General features: G+C 37.2%; 1 protein-coding gene and 1 long non-coding RNA gene across 2 annotated transcripts in view; both read left to right on the top strand.

Moving 5' to 3' along the window:
- LOC109419544 (histone acetyltransferase KAT7) overlaps positions 1–20,586 on the top strand; it is a 127,334-nt gene that overhangs the window by 103,373 nt on the left and 3,375 nt on the right. The window lies entirely within an intron of this gene.
- On the top strand, positions 14,181–15,568 carry LOC134286196 (uncharacterized). The gene is made up of 2 exons (XR_009996860.1): positions 14,181–14,418; positions 15,096–15,568. It is a non-coding gene; the product is annotated as an uncharacterized LOC134286196 (long non-coding RNA).

Below are 20,586 nucleotides of genomic sequence, written 5' to 3'. Positions count from 1 at the left end.
TGCGTCCATGATTTTCCATAGCTCTGTGTGGTCGATACTGTTGTATGCCGCCACCTCGGCACTGATTACGAAGTCGATGAACAGGTGGTGAGTTGGGACCTAATATTCACGGCATTTCATGAGGATTTGCTGTGCGGTAAAGATCTGGTCCGTAGCCGGCTTGATTGTTTTAGGTGACAGACGATGGAAGTTGATCTGGGATAATACTTTGTAGGCAGCATTCACAATAGTGATCGCTCTGAAGTTCTCACATTCCAAATGGTCGCATTTCTTGTGAATGGGACAGATTACCCCTTCCTTTCACTCCTTCGATAGCAGACTAGTGGCCAACTTTTCTAGGCCCTTCTTGATGAGTTCAACTGCGATACTATCCTTACCGCTTTTGAACACCGGATGTGCTCGTCCCCGCAGAGACGGAGCCAGCTGGAAGCAGGAGTATTGGGAACTCCTTCCCGGGATGCCCTCAGGCAGTGAAGTCCCAATGACTTCACTTCTCAAGTGGATATGCTCACGTCCCAAAGTGCTGCGAATGTATGGAATGAAAGAACAAAAAATCATAACTAAAGTACCATGCATTTTTAATAAATAGTGTCTTCCGTGAACTAGACAAACTTGATAAAAGCTAAAGTTTACATAAATGTCCTATATATAATTCATAATCGCTTTAGTGTAGCAAACGCCAATTTATATTAATCTTGCTGTTTTTTTGTCTAGAATGCAGTTTAAGCTATAAACGTATAGATTACCTATTTATTAGATAATTGCAAAAATGTCTTGTTCACCGAACTTTATTCTCACAGACCTTTTTGTTTTTTGAAGGTCATGCCCAGTCTTGTTAGCGATCACAGTCATTGATACCTATTCGTCGATATTCGGCTGCCTTTGTCTCCAACATTCGCAACACAAGCGATCAAATTACTGTACAAAACAAAAATGTCAAATGAATGCGCTTGACCACGATAGCGTCTTCGGGAGATGGTTCGGTTTTTGTCATTCCTGTCTCTCCCATGGTGTCAGGCCATTCGGCCGAAGGTCATTAGGCCGAATGGTCATTAGGCCGAATGGTCATTAGGCCGAATGGTCATTAGGCCGAATGGTCATTAGGCCGAATGGTCATCAGGCCGAATGGTCATTGGGTCTTCTTCTTGCCGTTACGTCCCCACTGAGACAAAGCCTGCTTCTCAGCTTATTAACTGAGAGCTTCCTCTGCAAATGACCATTTTGCATGTGTGTATCGTGTGACAGGCACGAAGATACTTTATTGATGCTGAATCTACTGATATTTTACCCATGAATTTTTCCTTCTTTTAAATATAGGCTGTTCTTTCTAGTATCATTGCTGAAATAGTTTTTGGCGCTGAAACTGCTGATATTCAATTCATAAATTTTTCCTTCTTTAAAACATAGGCTATTCTTTCTAGTTCCATTGTTAAACTAGTTTTTGTCAAAAATTGTTGGAAAAGGTAAAAACAACGGCTAACTTTCAATTCGTCCTGATGACCATTCGGCCTAATGACCATTCGGCCTAATGACCATTCGGCCTAATGACCTTCGGCCTAATAGCCTTCGGCCTAATGACCTTCGGCCTAATGACCCAGCATCCTTTCCCATAAAGAGAGCTGTTTTGGCTACATGTATGTGTCGTTATTGATTTATCACGCACGAATAAACTAATATTATACTAAACATAATAAAAAAAATGCTTTATCATGCGAAAAGCTGGAATTAGACAAATGCCATTGTGTCAGACGACGTTGATTTGATCCACTTTTATGTTCATTGATCTTTGTTCTACCGCTCGTGTTGTGTGTAAGAGGTAGCACACGAATGTAACAAAGCAAGCTGACACCCGACCACGGCAACAAAACGAAGGTAGTGAAAAGCAAGGGGGCAGACACCTACAATTCTTGGCTTAGTATATTATAGTACAGGCCGGACTCGATTATCCGGAGTCGGGTTCTGGTGCTACCCACATTAATATCTCGCAAACGGTACAGCTGAAATTTTCACTGATCACTAATCAAGGTTGACTCAACAAAATGTCAGCTTTGTAGAGCATTCCGTTCTCCAGATATATGTATGTTTGAGAAATATCAGAACCCACGACTCCGTTTTCGCTAGACCGGCGCTTTAACCAACTAAGCCACAGAACAAGTAATGATTCTGCTTTATAGAAAGCCAAACTGACTACGACTATTCCGCAGAATCATTACTTGTTCTGTGGCTCAGTTGGTTAAAGCGCTGGTCTAGCGAATACGGAGTCGTGGGTTCGAATCCCACCAGAATGAGATTTTTTTTCACAAATTTTATCTCTCAATTCGTCAGTTAGCAACATTTCGTGCTTTCAAATTAAAAGTTTTTGCAGAATGAGAAGATCTCTCATAATTATTCCCGAGAATATTTGGTAACCTACCTGAAGTCATGTCTTGACTTCAGAGAGCTGTAGATAATCAAAAACTATATACCTAGTAATCTGCGTACTCTGCCCGTGTAGCTGCCGGCTTAGAATAGCACTACGGACCACCTGTTCCGGGGGTAAAAGTCCACCAAACAGGTAACCCCAATCCAAGGTGTCAGGCGACCCGTGCTGAGGGATGAATGGTTGAGGGGGTTTGAAAGATGCTCGATCTTTAACGGAGCCCGTAGCGTGGGTAGATCGCCTTTTTGGGTTGCGTTACGGTGATAGATCTACCAAACCGAAATCTAGTGTCGTCCTATTTTTCAATTTTGGAGTATGTGTTCTGGTAATTCAAGGAATTATAGTATTTAGTCCTTACTACTGGTGTTTTGGTGACTTCCAGTTTTTGAATAAAACTGAGTTTACCAACTTTACTTTGCATATAGTTAAAAACCTCGCCATCTGAGGCTAAACTCAATGCAAAGGAAATCAAATTGGGTTAGGGATCCATGTATGTACTAACTCTTCGAAGACTGGAAAGTGCTAGTACGCAAGCAACATACTAGAATCCTTATTACTGAACACATGTTCCATTATTGGAATGATATTGCTGCTAATGTTAAAACCCGGGTCCTAAACTTCCTACTGGGGAGAATTTAGCAGTAAAACAAGGGTGATGCTAGATTTCCGATGCATGGCCAATATCAGTATTCTTGTTTTGTTTTCTAAGAAAACAAAACAAAAACTGTATCAAAATCGATACTTTATTGCCCCTCAATGGCAATTGAGTAATGCGACATGCACTACACTAAGGATACGGGTAATGTCACAATAGATCTAAAAACTGGTCGCAATGACAAACCCGAACAGGAATAAAAAAAAAAAATCTGCGTACTCAAAACGTCTGTTAGCTACAGAAACTAATGTAAAACGAATCAAACTGAAGCAAATGTTGCTGGCTATCTAGGATGGCCTGGTTGAAGTCATTCTGGTTGAGAAATGGGCTGTTTTCGTTTTTTTTTATTTTTTTTATTTGCCCCTGAGGTTAAACAGGTTAAATAAGCTATTTTTGTAATAAAAAAGCCAAGCTTAATCCACGAAAGCCAAAGTGTTCCTGAATTCTTAGAATACTCTATTTAGAAAAGCATTTTTTCCCAAAGGCACATATTCTTGACAAATTCCGAGTTGTGTTCAACGCATAGGCAGAGCTGCAAAATATCAGACCTCTTAGTTGACTGCATGACCACCTTCACTATCACTAGAGGTTGATCAAGCTAGGATATTATTTTTTTCGCAATCACAGATCACATCTTTGTAATTCCGGCGAGGCACCCAAAACTAGTTCTACAATGCTAGCGGTACTCTAATGTGGCCTGAGCCAATTTTCTTGCTAACCGTTCATCAGGATATCAAAAAAAGCCGTGGTTCGATGTGTTGCATGGGTTTGGCTCACTTTTACATTTTGCCACTTCCGGTGGGACAAGCGTAACTGGTTCCGAAATACTACCTGTTGTCTCAAATGTGGTCTGCGACTAGCTTTTTACAAATTGTTTATCAGGTTTTCTGACTAGCCGCATGCATGGGTTTGGTTTACTTTTACACTTGATCAATTCCGGCGGGACACCCGGAACCGGTTTTGGAACACTTGCAGTTTAAGGCCGCACGGGACGACGTGTAATTTTTACTATCTTCTCTCTCTTTCTAACAATTTGCCTCGCGATTTTGAAGAAGCAAATATAAATTTCCACTGCACTGATGTAGCTGAAACTTTAGTCGATTGTGCACCACAAGTGAGCAAATGAACGATCAAATTTCTAGTCAATAATATGAAGTAGAAGTTGAGATTTGCATCTTACTAGCAACAGAGCAATGGCGGACGATTTAACCACCGTCCCGTCCGGCCTTAAATATGGGCAGAGAGTATTTCTCCGCTTTCTGCTCATCATGCTACTGGGATAGGCAAAATTTTCACTTTTCAAAAATGGTCAACTAGCTGTAATCTTTCGAAAAGTGCATCAAAAAATCACAGATGTTTACTGTAAGTTGGTTAAATAGTTATCTATCAATTATTCAATTTTGGGAAAGATAGGGCTATTCTACATGAAATTAGAAAAAATCTAGTAAAAGGCGTAATAATAGGATAGCCAAATTTTAACTGTTCTATCTCCAGATTCAATGAACCGAATGTAATTTTTTGTAAATTTTGAGCATTTATGACATAAGGAGTGTATCGTAAAGTAGTTGAAAATGTTTACAATAGCCTCATAAATAGTTTAATACAACTTTTAAGTAATTTTATTTTAAGAGATTCTGAATAAATCCTTGAAAAAAGAAATGGTTTTTCTGATTTTCTGGAAATATTAATTTTACTAAGTTTTTAATCAAGATTACTGAACACATGTTTTTAAAATTTTGCACACCATGTTTATCTCCAAAATGCTCATGATATAGGCAAACTATTTTTTACAAGAAAAATCTCCACTGCATTTTAGCGCAATTCTTAAAAATGAAAAAAGGCCATTTTTGAGGAACCCCTTTTTTCTATGCTCCTCCAAATCATGTTTACACAAATATAAAATACATAAAATGAAAAATTCGCATTTTTTTTAAATAGGGTATGTTTTTTAATTTATGGACGAGTAAGTTAGAGCAAAAAACCAAATTTTATAACCTTTTAAGATACTAAAAGCAGAGTTTCAAAGTTTGACCAAAAATCAGACGTTTTTTGAAGAGGACCATTTTGTAGATATTGGAGATTTTTCTATCGAAAATATGAATTTTGAAAGTCGGTGTTAAATGATATGTGATGTGTATATAACTGTTTACAAGCATCAATATTTGCCAGATTTTTATCGTACATATTTTGTTCGCCACTAATTTTTAAAATGTTGAAAAATCTTAACAAAATTGCATTTTGTGCAGATTTTTATTTTGTGAGGTGTATTGTTTTAATCATATTTTGAATAGTACTAAACATTTCCCAATTTTTTTCAAGCCATTCTAAACTTAACTATATTGTGAAGATTTCATAGAAGAACCGAAAAAGAAAGACCAACCCAGCTTCGAGATAGAGCATCCTGAACATTTTCAACTACTTTCCGATACACTCCTTACAGGGGGTTGCCAAAATGTTTGGGATAGTCAACTTTATTATCTTCCAAAAAAGTTCAACATGCTATAACTTTTCACAGAGTACATCAACAAATATCATATTTTGACTGTTTAACAACCTATTATATGTGCATCATTGGTACAAATTTGAGCTTAATCTTGATTAATCTTTCACGAAGTTAGAACCGTTCTCTTCAAAAAAAATTTTCAAAACAACAATTTATTTTTGAACTGTCATATCTTGGAAACCAGTAAACCGAATTGAATGAAATTTTATACGTTTATTAACAATATATTAATGCTTCACAAGTTATTAAAACATAGGTACTTTTTGAGCGTTGACAAAAGGTATCTTGGATTGACAGTTTTTGGATCTTTCTAAAAAAAAAAAATGTTTTTGTTTCCACCAATGTCATTAAATTTCAGTTTTGATATCCAAAGATTTCCTACTCCTGTTCTCGAGATAACTTTAGTAAGATGTCTTAGAGCCAATTTGGATTAAAGGAAAAATACATTTAGTAATTTTTGTGTAGTATTGTAAATTTGTTTTATTTTCCTCTGTATGGGTAAAAATGTCAAACCGATAGAACTTTATTCGTTGTGAGAAAATATAATATTTTACAACGTTGTATCAAAAATCAATATATTGTTGATAAACGTTAAAAGTTCATTCAATTCGATTCACTGGTTTTCGAGATATGACAGTTTAAAAATTATTTGTCTAAAAAATGGTTCTAACTTCGAGAAAGATTAAGCAATCGAGCTCAAATATATACCAATGATGCACATACTAGAGTGTCCCAAAATAGAAAAAGTGTCGAAAAGTTAACTTGCTCACCCTTAGAATTATAGTTTAGGGTCCTAGCAACAATAGTTCCATACATGAAAACTCAATAAAAAAATATTTAGAGGTTGCACGCATCGGTTTTATGAAAAATGGACGATTTTTTATGTTTTCACCAAAAAATGCTAATATGTATGAGTTAACAAATAAAAGAAATAAAAGTCATCAATCTCAGTAAATCATAGTTCTGGGTCCCGCAAACAAAGTTTGGAGGGAGTTCATGTCATCAAAGCTGATTTTATATATTTGGCAAAGGTTAAAATATGAAAAATTCGTGATTTTTTTCACCAAATTTTCCAAAAATGCTCAATTTATAAGGATATTGGATTTTTTCCTGCGATTCGCAATTTCCTTTATTTTATAGCAAATTTTGTGTAGATTATTTCGGCTGAAGACAGCTTTAAGCTATCTCTTTCATGAGTTGAGATATCGGCATAATAATGATAACACAATCAATGAAAAAATCGGATTTTCTTATGTTATATGTTTTTGTTCATTAGTTTCTATGACTACCATGAAAAAAAAAACAAATAACTAGTGTTTGACATGTTATGTTATGCAAGTACACATTTTTGAACATTTTCAGAAATAATTGGGTTACTTTGATAATTTTACATTGATCGTGCTTATCGGTTCAAAGAAAGACTCAAAAAGTGACTCGCTGCGAAATTTTAATAATATAAGTGATTGCAAGTCAGACAATCAAATTCCATGTGTGAAGTTCTATGATATATTTTGAGTGATGTGTAGATCGCTCAACAATGTTTACCTTTTTAAAAAAGATTTTGGTGCTCTTGTTAATCAGACATATAGGTTATTTCTAGTTATATCAGAACTACTACTCTAACATTGAAAACAATTAAAATTAAAATTAAAATAGCTTATAAAAACTGTAAGAAAGAAAAATATAGATTTATAGTTTCAACCAATCGACATAAAAATTTAAGTATGTGTATGGAAATGCAGGTATTTTTACGAATATTAGAATATTTTTTTTTCTTTTTATTCGCGAATTTTAACTAAAGCTAATTCTTTACACAATATTGCGATCTATTATATAATTTGATTTTAAAAGCAAACCATTGGCGCACATATTTGCAGCTAGGGTTGGATTTCAGAAAGCATCAGGATGTTTAGATTCCACTATTATTAAAAAAATATATAGCTTAGTGACTGGCCTAATATGCTACAAGTGGTGTTAACCTAAGAAATGTCAATGTTAAAATGTTTCTGCTGCGCAGCTTACTTGTTGAAACATAATTTTCAACCAAAATTACACGTTTTGAATTGATGGCTTGCTATTGTTATCTGATCAACAGATGAAATCTAAGAAAAAAAATTCTTTTCGTATTCAAAAAGCGGGTGTGAAAGTTATGTGCAGCATGTAGATAAAAAACGATGATTAACTCTCAAAACCTTCACATATTGTTACTGTCATGCAGTATCAATCAGTAATGATCAAAGCAATCCAATAATTCCTGAAATTCTTCAAAATGTACACCTGCACGTACTGTTATGTCAATCATTTGTTGTGTGTTGTTTGAAATAATCTACACAAAATTTGCTATAAAATAAGGGAATTGCGAATCGCAGGAAAAAATCCAATATCCTTATAAATTGAGCATTTTTGGAAAATTTGGTGAAAAAAATCACGATTTTTTGATATTTTAACCTTTGCCAAATATGTAAAATCAGCTTTGATGACGTAAACTTCCTCCAAACTTTGTTTGCGGGACCCAGAACTATGATTTACTGAGATTGATGACTTTTATTTCTTTTATTTTTCAACTCATATTAGCATTTTTCTGGTAAAAATACCAAAAATCGTCCATTTTTCATAAAACCGATACGTGCAACCTCTGAATATTTTTTGATTGAGTTTTCATGTATGGAACTATTGTTGCTAACACCCTAATCAATCATTCTAAGGGAGAGCAAGTTAACTTTTTGACACTTTTTCTATTTTGGGACACCCTAACATACATATAATAAGATGATAAACAGTCAAAATTTGAGATTTTTTGATGCACTCTATGGAAAGTTACAGCATGTTAAACTTTTTGTGTGAGAAAAAAAATGTTGCCTATCCCAAACATTTTGGCCACCCCCTGTAAAAATGTTTGACCAAATTTGAAATTGTTTATAAGAAAACATACAGCTATTTTATTAATTTTATGACTGTTGAGTAAATTGGTCTATTTTTGCATCCTATAACTTTTTCCAATTTATTGTCGGATATTTTGTTACTCGGTAGTCTCCCTGAATGTGGAGCATATGTATCCACTCTTCGCTTACTTGAATACGCGGTAGTCTTTCCCTGAATGTGGAGCATATGTATCCACTCTTCGCTTACTTGAATACGCGGTAGTATCTCCTTGAATGTGGAGCATGTGTATCCACTCTTCGCTTCTTTGAATACTCGGTAGTCTTTCCCAGAATGTGGAGCATATGTATCCACTCTTTGCTTACTTGAATACGCGGTAGTCTTTTCCAGAATGTGGAGCATATGTATCCACTCTTCGCTTACTTGAATACGCGGTGTAGTCTTTCCCAGAATGTGGAGCATATGTATCCACTCTTCGCTTACTTGAATACGCGTTTGTCTTTCCCTGATTGTGGAGCATATGTATCCACTCTTCGCTTACTTGAATACGCGGTAGTCTTCCTGAATGTGGAGCATATGTATCCACTCTTCGCTTACTTAAATACGCGATAGTCTCTCTCTGAATGTGGAGCAGATGTATCAACTCTTCGCTTACTTGAATACGCGGTAGTCTCCCAGAATGTGGAGCATATGTATCCCTTCTTCGCTTATTTGAATACGCGGTAGTCTCCCTGAATGTGGAGCATGTGTATCCACTCATCGCTTTTTTGAATACGCGGTAGTCTTCCTGAATGTGGAGCATATGTACACTTGCATACGCGGTAGTCTCCCTGAATATAGAGCATATATATCCACTCTTCGCTTTTTTGAATACGCAGTGGTCTTTCCCTGAATGTGGAGCATATGTATCCACTCTTTGCTTACTTGAATACGCGGTAATCTCTCCCTGAATGTGGATCATGTGTATCCACTCTTTGCTTACTTGAATACGCGGTAGTATTTCACAGAATGTGGAGCATATGCATCCACTCTTTGCTAACTGGCATACGCAGTAGTCTCTCCCTGAACATGGAGCATATGTATTCCCTCTTCGTCTTTATAAATACGCGGTAATCTTCCCCCAAATGTAGAGTATATGTATCCACTCTTCGTCCTTATAAATACGCGGTATTCTTCCCTCAAATATGGAGCAAATGTATCCACTCTTCGTTCTTATAAATACGCGGTAATTTTCCCCCAAATGTGGAGCATATGTATCCACTCTTCGTTTTTATAAATACGCAGTAATCTTCCCCAAAATGTGGAACATATGTATCTACTCTTTGTCTTAACAAATACGCGTTATTCTTCCTCCAAAACTGAAGCATATGTATCCACTCTTCGTCTTTATAAATACGCGGTACTCTTCCCTCAAATGTGGAGCGTGTGTATTCATTCTTCGTCTTTGTAAATACGCGGTACTCTTTCCCTAAAATATGGAGCATATGTATCCACTCTTCTTCCTTATGAATACGTGGTACTCTTTCCCCAAATGTGGAGCATATGCATCCACTTTTCGTCTTTACTAATACGCGGTACTCTCCCCTTACATGTGGAGCGTGTGTATCTATTCTTCGACCTTATGAATACGCGGTACTCTTCCCTCAAATGTGAAGCATATGTATCCACTCTTCGTCTTCTTTTTTAATACGCGGTACTCTTCGCTCAAATGTGGAGCACATGTTTCTACTCTTCGTCTTTATAAAAACGCGATACTCTTTCCTAAAAAATGAAGCATGTGTATCTACTCTTCGTTCTTATAAATACGTGGTATTCTTTCCCTAGAATGTGGAACATATGTATCTACTCTTCGTCCTTATAAATACGCGGTACTCTTCCCCAAATGTGGAGCATTTTCCAATCTTCGTCTTTTTAAATACGCGGTACTCTTTTTCCAATATGGAGCATATGTACTCAGTCTTCGTCTTCCTTAATTCGCGGTTCTCTTTTCCCAATATGGAGCTTATGTATTTACTCTTCGCCTTGTCTATTAGGGGTAGGCGGGGCATAATGAGCAGGTGGGGCATAATGAGCACCTTGTATTTTCACTGTAAATCTTCAAATTAACAAAACAAATTGCTTGATTGTAGTCTAATTATCTAAAATCCAATGAGTTGATGACAAAACATTAGTCAAAAAATCCGTTTACCTTGAAAAATTAATCAAAATGCGTAAAGTGGTCATGTACTGGGAAAATATTATAAGAATCAGGTGACCTAAAATAAGGTTTTAGGAATCGAAATCACAACTTAGTGGGCATCTATCGATTTTCTTGATATTCCCTAGGCCAATGAAATGTACTTGTAATACTTTTCAACTATTTGTATAATTATTTCGTTAAAAAAATATGCTTCAAAGAGTTGGTAGTAGGGTGGGGCAAAATGAGCAACTGGTGAAAACATAATGAAAATGGTAAACATCTTCAACAAACAAATTTTAATTTTGGTTTTCTCTGTTTTGATGCATAGAGTAAGGTTTTGTCTGTAACTTTCAATATATTAGCTTGAAAATTTCAGTACCTGTATTTATATTATCACCGTTTAAACATTACTCAATAGAAGACTCCTAGGAACCCAACAGTTCCCTACAAATTAAACCCCGTAATCCCTTCAAATTCTCATTGATTGTTGCCGGTATTCTTTATCATTGACAAGAATAGTCAATAAGCATTTGATTGTGTACAAAACTGGTATTGATCATCCTGCCCCACCTAGGGTGCTCATTATGCCCCACCCCCAAAACGCAACTCTCGATTTTATACGTTTTTAAAAACATAAAATTTTACAACATTTATAACTTTATTCGGAATTTCAACGATTAGCTTTTGTCAGTTAAGGTTCAAATGAGGATTGAACGTTAAAATTACACATTGGTTGCACTTAATTTACTGGATTTGGTGGCAAAATGCTTAAGCTGCTCATTATGCCCCGCCTACCCCTAATACGCGGTATTTTTTTCCCAATATGGAGCATATGTATCCACTTTTCAACGTTATAAATTCGCGGTACTCTTCCTCCAAAAGTGGAGCATATATATCCTTTCTTCGTCTTTATAAATACGTGGTACTCTTCCCTCAAATGTGGAGCGAGTGTATCCATTCTTCGTCTTTATGAATACGCGGTACTCTTCCCTCAAATGTGGAGCATATGTATCCACTCTTCGTCTTTATAAATACGAGATACTCTTCCCTCAAATGTGGAGCATATGTATCCAATCTTTGTCTTCTTTTTTAATACGCGGTACACTTTTCCCAATATGGAGCTTTTGTATCCACTCTTCGTTCTTATAAATACGCGGTACTCTTCCCTCATAAATGAAACATGTGTATCCACTCTTCGTCCTTATAAATACGCGGTACTCTTTCCCTAAAATGTGGAGCATATGTATCTACTCTTCGTCTTTATAAATACGCGGTACTCTTTTCCCAATATGGAGCATATGTATCCACTCTTCTTCCTTATAAATACGTGGTACTCTTTCCCTTAATGTGGAGGATATGCATCCACTTTTCGTCTTTACTAATACGCGGTACTCTTCCCTCACATGTGGAGCATGTGTATCCACTCCTCGTTCCCATGAATACGCGGTTGACTTTCACTAAATGTAAGTTGTTAGCTTAAAACATTAACATTGGATTGCAGTAGAAAATCATGAAGTCGAGTAGAAGCGCTCTTGTCAGTGGTCTAACAACTCTTAGCGTTCTAGGCATGGTTCCAATATGTCGTTTAAAGAGTTGCCACCTATGATTTAGAGTTCCGACTAATGTCGATTAGCTGACAGATAGATTCTGGTGCTGTGATCTTTGTAATGTTACGCGGTAGTCTTTCGGAATGTGAAGCATGTGTGGTGTATCCACTGTTCGCTTCGTTTTTATAAATACGCGATATTCTTTCCCCAAAATGTGGAGCATATGTATCCACTCGTCGTCTTTACAAATACGCGGTCTCTTCCTCCAAAAGTGAAGCATATGTATCCACTCTTCGTCTTTATAAATACGTGGTACTCTTTTCCGAATATGGAGCATATGTGTCCACTCTTCGTCCTTATAAATACGCGGTACTCTTCCCTCAAATGTGGAGCATATGTATCCACTCTTCGTCTTTATAAATACGCGGTACTAATCGCTCAAATGTGGAGCACATGTTTTTACTCTTCGTCTTTATAAATACGCGGTACTCTTCCTCCAAAAGTGAAGCAGATGTATCCACTCTTTGTTTTTATAAATATAAATTTTCGTCTTTATAAATATGCGGTAATCTTTCCCCAAATATGGAATATATGTATCCACTCTTCGTCTTTATAGAAACGCGGTACTCTTATCCCAATATGGAGCATATGTATCCCCTCTTTGTCCTTATAAATACGCGGTACTCTTTCCTCAAATGTGGAGCATACCCAAGTAACCACAAGCATTATATCATAACATTAATTCCATCGTATTATAATTTAGCTAATGCAACATAACTTTTATTTTACATCTGTCAAGTAATGAAGCGTTTAATCTACATTATGAAAGCATTGAAGCATTACGAGATTTTGACAGTTCTGTATAGTTCTATAGAGCCGTTGTTAAATGCTTCATTGCATTACCATGTTAAAAGCTTTATAGCAATCAATAATGCAAGCATTTATTACTTTATATGTGCCTTTACTAAAGCTTCCATCGTTGTAAACAGAAAAATATCGCTCAGTTCGAAAAAAAAAACTGTAAAACACTTTTAGAAACAGAACCATTCAAAACAAACCAAAATTTTCATGGATTGCTGCGGAGCACTTAGATTATCATGCTCTGATGTTGCTGTGTGAAAATTTATATTATGTATGGTTTTTTGGGTTTCTGGTTGGGACATGAAAATAATCAGATGCTGAGGGAACAAAAATTATGTGGGGTATCGGTTTCCTTGTTTAACCCGATTTCATAAAAGGAAGAATTGAAGCGCTGTTTGTATTGTTTCTTATTTATTGTATTCTAGGTAGAAGTGAGCACATATGAAAACAAAAAAAAAACAGAATCAACACAGACGAATTTATATTCGAGAGTAACATAACTGATGGCATTCAGACCCCGCCACATTTTTTAGAGTTGCTGAAAACACAACTCAATAAGGCACTAGCTAAGTATACTTTACTTTATGTTGCACATTTTCCAGGTGCAAAATACAGAGAGAGTTGGCAGCACTGCCCTTTGCATTTTTGTGAAATTTTGGTGTCCGATATTTTAACAAATTTCATTGTGAAATATGGTGGTTGTTTTATCTAAATCGTATTTTAATTAAAGTTGAAGTGTTTTCGCGTTCAGTGTCATTGACAGTTTTGCTATTCCGGTGGAAAAAAGTTATTAAAAGTGCAAAGTTTGACTGGTCATTTGGTGCAATCATGGCTGCTGCTGATTTGAAGAAGGGAGTATTTTTCTTGTTTTCTTGGTGTTGTGTATGTAACTGTATATGTGTCGGAAGACATGATCTTTCGAAGTATGTATTGGTTGCGTGAGAACGGACTGTGTATAGATTGTTGAGAATGAGTGCCATCAGTGAGTACATTAGCCGTTTGCTTTGGAAGAGCAGTGCGGTCTGATGATGTATGATGACTGATCGGAGCTGTATTTAGTGAGAACAACACGTTCGACCTTTTTTTACGGGGGGAGATGGTGGACTCGTGCAAGGGTGGCACGAGTACCACACGGAGAGAAATCGTGCTAGTTCGAAATAACCAAAATTATGGTTGACGTTCTAATTCTGATTTTGATTGCTTTAAAATAAACAAATGTTTGTCCCTATGTTGGGGCTTCGTTTACAACTAGTGATTTTTCCAAGTAGTTTTTATTCAAAGCATTTGGTTCTTCCTATCTAATATTTACTTTGACACAAACGAAAATTACACCTTTTTACAAACGCTGGCATGTTTGTTTTTACCAAAAACTAGGTTGATCAAAAAAGTAAGACGGGCTTGGTGGTCTAGTGGCTACCGCTTCTGATTTATATGCAGAAGGTCCTGGGTTCAATCCCTGGCCCGTCCCTTTCCTCCTACTTTGTATCTTTCTATATACTTTCTCTCTGCTCTCTACATATACAACTCATGTATATAAACATGTTCATAGCCGTTGCTAGAACAGAAACGGGTTGAAAAAGCCGTTTCCCTTCCTTCCAAACTTTCACAGCACAGTATCACAATCCTATTAGAAAACGCCTACAAGTTATGCAATCAAGCGAACTGTGCCGCACATCTTCAAGATAATAAAAACACACAATTCTATCACCTTCCCCTGGTATCCACACACCAATGTGTGAACCTTCTGCCAACCAATTCCCACCAACATTCCAACATCCGCATGAATTTGTGCTGGCGCAGAGGTATATTCGGCCAGATGTGGATACAAACGATTGCAATCATCACTTCCTTACCCCTTCCCTACATTGACCTGCAACCTGACGTGGCAGGCGCCATTGTCGCCTAAAAATAGAAGATCACCAACGCTCACACACTGAAGATGCCTGCTAGTCCCCGGCAGTTATCTCATTGGTCCTTGTGTGAGTGTAGCTGGTCTGGCGATACTGGAGTAGCATCCACGGGCGGTCAATCAAGCTCAAGCTCAAAACTAGGTTGATCAAAAAAGTTCACTGGGCGCACATCTAACTCAAATCTTAGGTTGAATCTGATCAATGAGTTCATTGCAAATAAACTGGAATATTGGTTGAGTGAAAACCAACCTCAAAAATGATTCGAAGCAAACTAAATTATTAGTTTGTCCCCGTCACTGTCAGCTAGGTCATGCTAGCCGTTTCATCCACTGTATTGCATTGTTTTCTCGACTCGCTGCATCTTTTCTTGTCGTTTGGTCGTTTGTGCGTGATTTTGAGCGAATCTTGTGATTAAATTATAATTCTATGAATCTCGCTACAATTATCGTCGGCATCGAAGGTAAAGGGAGAAGTTACAAATTTATTCAAAGTTTGAAAACCATATTTATTTCATATTGTAGGTGTTTCTTCAAATGGTGATTCTCCCCAAGACTCCCCCATCGGTCTTCAATTGAAATTTTGGGATGTTCGTGAAATCCGAATATGGAACGGGTGCAGAGACGAAAGCCCGGGTGCGTTGTCCAGCGGATCAAATATAGAGCATAAAGGCGGAACATGCCAGAATCCTCTTGTGTCGTTCATCGATTGCCGCAAATACTGAAAAACCATATAACCGATGTATCAGGCGTCAGTCAGCTGGCGTTTTATAGAAATTTAATGATGATGTGATGTGCATAAACATGTGTTGCGCAAAAAATGTTGAATATATTTTAGTAATAAACTTTATAAGAATATTTTACATGATATTTTATAAATATGCATTTTTTGTTTACAATAATAAATGAACCTGTAGGATAAGCTAGGTTCAACCATACGAATATTATTTTCAAACAAAATATTTGTTTTTTACTAAGTATCTTTTGGTAGTAACAAACGAATTTCATTACATCAAAACAACCTAAAAATTTGGTTGATTTTGCACCTGTCAAATAAAACAATCAATTATTTGGTACCTCTGACAAAAATTTGGTTGTATTCAACTAAGACTCCACAAAATAATCAACGCCATATTTTAGTTTGTTTCAACCAATGCACATAGTGGAGTCAAATTTAGTTTTAGTTTGTGCAAATATCAATGCAGATTTTTGGTTGAAATAAACCAAGGTTTGGCTGTATTTACTAAGTTTTTTTCTCCGTGCATGGTTTGTCGTTTGGGTGGTGCCGTGTTTTCGGGGGTGGGATTTGTTAGCGGTGGGTCGCGTCATCGGTAGAGATGCATGCGCTTGCTCGTATGATCTTTGAGTGGAGATGCCGTCTTGGTGGCTGCACAAGTGAGTTCATTTTTCTTTGGCGTGGCCCACGGTGCGACGCTTGTAGCATCTGTGGCTGTGAGTATGAATGAACGACTGTGCAATCCAATTGGATATTGATATATGTGTATGGGTGGAGAGAACATGATGTAGTCGAGTTTTTGAGGTTTTGCACGGAAAGATCGATGTACACAGAGCAAGTAGTAACTTTCACGCAGCGATCGAAAAGACAAAAGATTTCATGCAAACTTGTGTGAAAATTCACGCAAATTTGTGTAACACCGGATTAGCACATTTTTTGTGCTGATCCAGTCCTACACTCAGCGAAAAAACCTAGCGAAATTCATCAAAATACCTTATGAAAATTTGCTATAACTAATTCTTATGGATGCCAAAAGAATACCTTATAAAAATAGATCGTGCTTGCTATGACAAATTCCATAAGATAGACTTATGAGAAGAACAAAAAAATCTTAAAATGATGCAGACTGGATTCGATCCATGAACGTCTGGATCACCGAGCCCGTGTTTTATCCACGCGACTACCGCCGCTTGAGTATACCATGTTGCTAAACATGAATGAAAGCCAAGCTGTGAGACGATTTTACATCATAGAGTGACCTTATGAAATTCATCCGAATCATTATGAATTATTTAAAGGCCGTTTCATAAGTTGGGCCTTATGGAAATCTTAAGATTATTTGGCTGAGTGTACGCAAATATGAGTGAAAAATCCTTTGTCTTTTCGCAAGTTACTCATTCGCTGTGTACTTTCGTTTTAGGGTGTGGTTTTTATTTTGCTTTTTTTCCATCAATCTGCGCAGGGACTTTTCTCGATTGTGGAAGCGACGCGCTTCTCAACGTTCTCAACTGTCTAGTCTACTGGTTTGAGGTGCTGGGTTGAATTTGTGTACATCGGACCTCACACGGTCGTCGACGCATCATCGATGTTGGTGCTTTTTGTCGTAATTTTCGTCAAACTCAATTTTTGGAAAATCTTCTGATTGAGCTGAGGATTTGGGGAAGATTCCGACAAGGAGCAGTACCGATGATGGTGGGGTGTTAATACACGTGAGGGATGAAATGCCGCAATCTTGTGCTTTCCTACCTAGTTTTGATGATTTTTGGGCAAAGTTTTGGGTAGCTGTGTTATTGTATATTCTCCATTTCTTGCGTCTTCAACGACACAATGTTTTTTTTTCGGGAAGCGTGGTACCCGGGATCGTTTTGTTGAGCTGGCAGGAAGGTCTGTTGTCTCACCGTGCCGGAATCTGCATCTGGCCCGTTTTTTTTTTCAGATCTGGTTTTTCAACCGACCGGATATGTATTATGGATTCTTACAATAGTTAAATCACTCTTCAGTATAACTTGCCGCGGATGAGTGCCCTTGTGTTCGTTCGTGCGATACAATATCTTTGAAATTGAATTCTTGCAATACGTCCAGCATCGGACCAAAACAGGAAAAAACTGATATACTGTTTTGTTTTCATGTTATTTTCGAACACATTTTAGATTTTATCCATACAATTCCTTTAAAAATATGTTCAAATAGTTGTTTTAGTGTTTTATAATCCGAATAAAGGCGTTAAACACAAAGTATTCTGTTTTTCACAATTCAGTAGGCATCTAGTCCGACTTTGAGTTTATGTCGCGCGTTATCGAGTGTGTGATAACTCATAGTATGGTTGTCAGAAAGCGGGAGACCGAGCGAGTAGTTTGAACGAGTGAACATTTGTAATTGCCTGAGGTGCCTTTTGGAGTGCTGCAGTTTTTAGTGAACACAAAATTATCCGGTGAGTTTGTTCCTTGTTGTTCCTTCCTGTATGTATAATTTATGTAAATTACCTATTGAATTGACAGACGATGAGAATCGCAGCATAATCGATCGCGTTCGCCATTGTTCTCGCGCGGTAATAAAATCAATAGATGCGCGATTGTTTGATGTTTAGTATTGTGTTATCCCTTGCTGTGCATGTATCGCTCCTGTATGCAGCATTATCACGTGGCAATGAAAACAATAGATGCGCGGGTGTTTAATGTTAAGAATTATGTTGTTCCTTTCTATGAATGCATCACCACTATCGCGCGACAATATCCGAATGTCATGAGTAAATATGAAGCAACCACATGCCGGGTGTGGTTGATTGTTTGCTTTTGCGTGAAGCGAACATAAGCGAGACGGATTGTATGTTTTGCCACGTCGTTTGTTATAAATATTGAGCAACCACTCGACGTGGGTGGTTGATTGTTTGCTTTCCGCGTGAAGCGAACAATAGCGCGGCGGTTTACATGGCAATAAAACCAAAGGTCATATCACTTATCAGTGTGAATCCCGACCCAACGATACCTTCCCTACTAACAAACAATCCTTCCTACAGCCTTTGGTGGAGACGTGCGGTAAACGCCAACTTTCACATAACAAAGGTTGATACTAATATTCCTTCCCTCTTCCAACCTGACTGCAAGGACGTGGCCGGCGCCGTTATTGTACCGTTAAAGAGAGCCTCTGAAGGTTGCACAGTGAGAATGTTGACCACACCCAGTCAATTATTCAGTTGATTCATTGTGCAACTGTCATTGGCTCGGGTCAATCACGGAGTAGCAACCATAGATGTGTGCAGTCAGTCTAAGCTAAGCTAAGCTTTATTGTCGGATATTTTGTTACTTCCAAGGTTACTTGCTTTCAAAACATATTCATATGCAAGTCAAATTGAAGAAACATGACTGAACTATAAATAACATCTTGAATTTTTAAGCGATGTTGAAGTTTTGACTTATTTATAAGTCATAAACGCTCATTCGGTTCTTTGAATCCGGAGATATAACAGTTCAAAGTTAGCTATCGGATAATAATTCCTTTTACTAGAATCTTTCTTACTTCATGTAGAATAGCCCGATCTTTCCCAAATTTGGATCATTGATAGACAACTATTTGACCAATTTACTGTAGAAGTTTGAATTTAACGAAAAGAAGTGATCGTTCAACAATTTTGTGTGAATATTAATAAATATCATAGATGTTTGGAATTGCTATATCAATTATTGGAACTGCGATTATTTGAAATTGCTATAATCGATTATTGGATTGCTGTATTGCTACATACGTGAAGCCCGCATTAGAATAATGATTGTGTAAAATGTTCATTAGAATTACACGAATACAGTGAGAGAGAAAATTAGCTTATACTTGAGGATGGGATCGGACATATGCATATACATACATTAGGGTGGCTCAAGCTTGTAGGGAAAAACACATGTCAAAAAGTTCGATGAGCCTCCTTCTCATTTCGTTCTCTATGACGCCACGATGCTCTGGTCAAACTTTCAGCTCAATCGATTGGCATTTGGGCGGTGCTAAACTCGTTTGAAGTTTGTATGGGAGTTTATATGGGATAACGTCGTTTTTTGCATTTTTCTCTTGAGAGGCTCTATTTTTTCTTAAACCACGTAATCAATTACATAGAATTATAGCCTAGGATATGCCAAAAAATTTTGTCGAAGACCACAACGTCATCAGACACTTGCGGAAAAAGTTATTGCTCAGACAGTACACGCTCAATCAGTGAGATTTTATTGATATTGTTATTTCTTTACGTGTTGAATGTTAAGCACCACCAGTTGGTCTGTAAGTAATATCTTTTCTCACAAGCTTCAGATAACTTTGCGGTCTTCGACAATGTTTTTCGGCACATATAAGGCTACCGTTCAGTTTAATTGGTTATGCGAGTTAAGAAAAAATAGAACCCCTCACGGGAAAAATGCAAAATACGATGTTTTCCATACAAACTCCCATACAAACTTCAAATGAGTTTAGCATAGCCCAAATGTTAACGGATTGAGCTGAAAATTTGACCAGAGCATCGTGGCATCATATTTATAGAACGAAATGAGAAGGGGGGCCATCGAACTTTTTGACATGTGGTATTTTGAGCCACGCTAACATACATATACTGCATATACTCAGTATATGTAGCTTTCATACTTTCATACTTTCATACTCAAATTTTTGTGTTTGGTAAATTATCAGTTGAATCAACAGTGGGGCAAACTTATCGGAATTTGTTGGTTAATCCTTTCTTTTCATGCCGTAAGTCGTAAACCTGTCAGGCGTCAATACAATTATCATCACCTCCCGGAGCAATTGCGAAAGATGTTTCCGAAATTGAACTGCAAGTGGTTCTGGTTTGAAATGAAGTAAATTAGACTCCATGCGCTAATTCGTGCCGAGCAGACCGTAACTTTTTATTTCACCCAAAACAAAG

Source organism: Aedes albopictus, chromosome 2, assembly GCF_035046485.1.
Source record: "Aedes albopictus strain Foshan chromosome 2, AalbF5, whole genome shotgun sequence".
NCBI classification, from domain to species: domain Eukaryota; kingdom Metazoa; phylum Arthropoda; class Insecta; order Diptera; family Culicidae; genus Aedes; species Aedes albopictus.
The sequence above is the reverse complement of the archived record's forward strand: the minus strand, read 5'-3'. Positions and strand labels throughout refer to the sequence as shown.